Raw genomic sequence first — 2,952 nt, forward strand, 5'->3', positions numbered from 1 at the left:
GGACAGAGAGCTGAAATATGCAAGTTTTGTTCGAACCATTGGACAGAGAGTGATTTGGATGCAGGTTTGATGCAGGTGGGAAGTTCGATCAATCGAACTCATTTTGAGATCGATCGAACTTATGCAAAATGCTCAATTTCAACATTAAAGTGCATGCAATCCTAATCACAGTTCCTAGCAATGCATATGAACCCAAAGCCAATATCTAGACTTCGCAAGAAATGAAATTAAAGATAGGAATGAGGGAGGAATAGGGTTTTGACACCCTATGAAATGTCTTGCTAGTCTTTAACGTCTCTAGCAAGATGTTAGGCTCTTTTAGCCCGGATCAAACATCTTGTAGTGCATCCCCTCCTCAATGGGGTGATAAGTTCTTTGAACTCCACCCAACAAATGGTTTTTTACAAAATTTATTGGATTAAGCTCAAAAGACGTTTTCGGTCCTTGGTCAAAACAATCTTTGGGCTTCCACGCCCTTTCAAAACAAGATTTTGAAACAACTTTCTTTGGTTTCAAGTTTGAAGATGAACTTTTTAGAACTTTGGTCTCATACAAAAACTCAATTCCTTCACTTTTAAGGTCATGACATTTCTCTACAACATTAATCTCTCCATGCTTATCAAATGAGTTGGGGGTTGGATTGAAAATATTCAACTTTACCTTCATGTGGCTAAATGAAATCTTCATTATCCCCGTCCTACAATTAATGTTGGCATTCGTGGTTGCCAAGAAAGGACGACCAAGGATAGCGGGAATTTGGCTCTTAGGATTTGGGACCGGTTCTGTGTCAATGACAACGAAATCAACGGGAAAGAAGAATTTATCAATTTTAATCAATACGTCCTCAATGATACCCCTAGGCTTTTTGATTGATCGGTCGGAAAGTTGTAAAACTACCAACGTCGGTTTCAAGTCTCCTAAGCCTAATTTGACATATACCAAGTATGGAAGAAGATTAACACTTGCTCCTAGGTCAAAAAGAGCTCGATTAATGATATGATCACCAATGATACATAAAGTGGTAGGTGAACCGGGGTCCTTAAACTTTGGAAGAGTGTTATGCTGCAAAATTGAGCTTACTTGCTCGGTTAAGACCACTTTCTAGGTGTTTGGCTTTTGTTCTTCCTCTTTTGGGTGCACAAGTCTTTTAAGAACTTGGCATAAGCCGGAATTTACTTGATTGCATCCAAAAGTGGAAGATTGACTTTCACTTGCCTAAACACTTCCATAATTTCATTTACTTTGGCCTTTTGTTTGTCATTTGAAATGGATCCTTTTAAGGCATCCGAGAATGGAGCTTTTGGCTCAAAAACCTTTTCAGAAATTTTCTTTGAAGTCTCTTCAACACAAGAAGTTTTCAAATCAATTTGCAAATCTTTCTTTTCAAAATCACTTTTCCAATCACTTTTCAACACATTCTTATTTATATGGTCATGCATATGCAATGAAGGAGGAATATGATATGAAACGGGATGGGTGTCAACTTGTGGTTGCACCGGTTCACTCTCTTCATTGGACATATCCACTTGGTTGTCCACAATCTCTCCACTTCTCAAGGTAGTCACTGCATTGACATGCTCTATTGTGTGACCTTCCGATGAGGAATGAGTCTCCACAATACATTGTTGTTTTTGTGGGGCATTCAAAGGCATTTTCCCTTTCTCTCTAGCATTCAAAGTATTAGTTATTTGCCCTACTTGTGTTTCTAGCTTAGCAATGGATTGAGAGTGAGAATGAAGTAATTGTATGTTTGCCTCTAAAGTGCCCAAAGCGGTCAAAACTTTCTCTTCAAAAGCGGGACGTCTAACATTTCCTTGGGAATATGATGGTTGATTAGGAAAATGAGAATCAGAGAATTGGTTTCCTTATGATTGGTATGATGATCTAAAACCTTGGGAACCTTGGCTTTGTAGTGGAGGTGGAATGTATTTCCCTTGAAAACCACATTGGGAAGGGTTTGAGCCCTCCCCTTGGTTTTTTCAAGAGAAATTCGGGTGATTCCTCCAACTAGGATTGTAATGATTGCCATAAGGATTGTTCCCTTGATTCACAAATGTTGCATTTACTTGTTCATGATGCTCACTTTGCACATGTCCATGGGGACAATTGGAAGTAGAATGTAAAACACTTGAATAAGTCATACATGTCTCATTAGATGCATGATGAGAATAGTTAGGGAAGAAAGATACTTGATTCGCCAAGTTTTGATTGATCAAACCTTTGAGATAATGATTTCATTTCGGCGGCAATTTCATTGGAGTGGTCGACTTGATGTAAGCCAACATTCTTTCTACCACTAGAATTTCTACCATTCTTCGAAGATAAAGTACGATGCAAAGGATTTTTATTCATGCTCTCATAAAGACGCCACACGTCATCCTCATGCCTATCAATGTAAGAGTCACCCATGGACGCATTAACCATGCCCTTGTAATTATCCGATAAGCTCTTAAAGAAATATTGAACTAATTGCCATTTGGGCATGTCATGATGTGGACACTTCCTAAGCAATTCATTAGAGCATTCCCATGCCTCATGAAATGTTTCCCCATCCCCATGTGAAAATTCCCTAATTGAAGTTCTCATAGCATTGGTCTTAGAAACTGGATAGTACTTCTTCAAGAACTCTTGTTGCATTTCTGCCCAAGAAGTTATTGAAAAAGGCCTAAGATTGTTAAACCAATATTTTGCCTTGTCTTTAAGGGTGAATGGAAAAAGTTTAAGCCTTAAGACCTCTTCCGGCATGTCCGTGTAATTCACGGTGGAACATACTTCAAGAAACTCATCCAAATGCTTGTAAGGTTCTTCACTTGGAAGTCCATGATAGTTATGAAGCATTTGTATGGTTTGTGATTTGATTTCATAGTGGTGTGCTCTAAATAGTGGCAATTGAATGCATGTGAGTGCATTATATTCATTAGGCACATAGTGATCTCTTAAAGCAAGTGGAGG

The 2,952-nt window shown here is 38.6% G+C and overlaps 1 pseudogene; it reads left to right on the plus strand.

Annotated features, from left to right (window-relative positions):
- Positions 1 to 2,482: 2,482 nt before the first annotated feature.
- Positions 2,483 to 2,581, plus strand: LOC132287501 (small nucleolar RNA R71; annotated as a pseudogene).
- The last annotated feature ends 371 nt before the right edge of the window (positions 2,582 to 2,952 follow it).

The sequence above is a fragment of the Cornus florida genome, unplaced genomic scaffold (genome assembly GCF_030987335.1).
Source record: "Cornus florida cultivar Cherokee Brave unplaced genomic scaffold, ASM3098733v1 CherokeeBrave_3.0.0_Hap2_Chr11, whole genome shotgun sequence".
NCBI classification, from domain to species: domain Eukaryota; kingdom Viridiplantae; phylum Streptophyta; class Magnoliopsida; order Cornales; family Cornaceae; genus Cornus; species Cornus florida.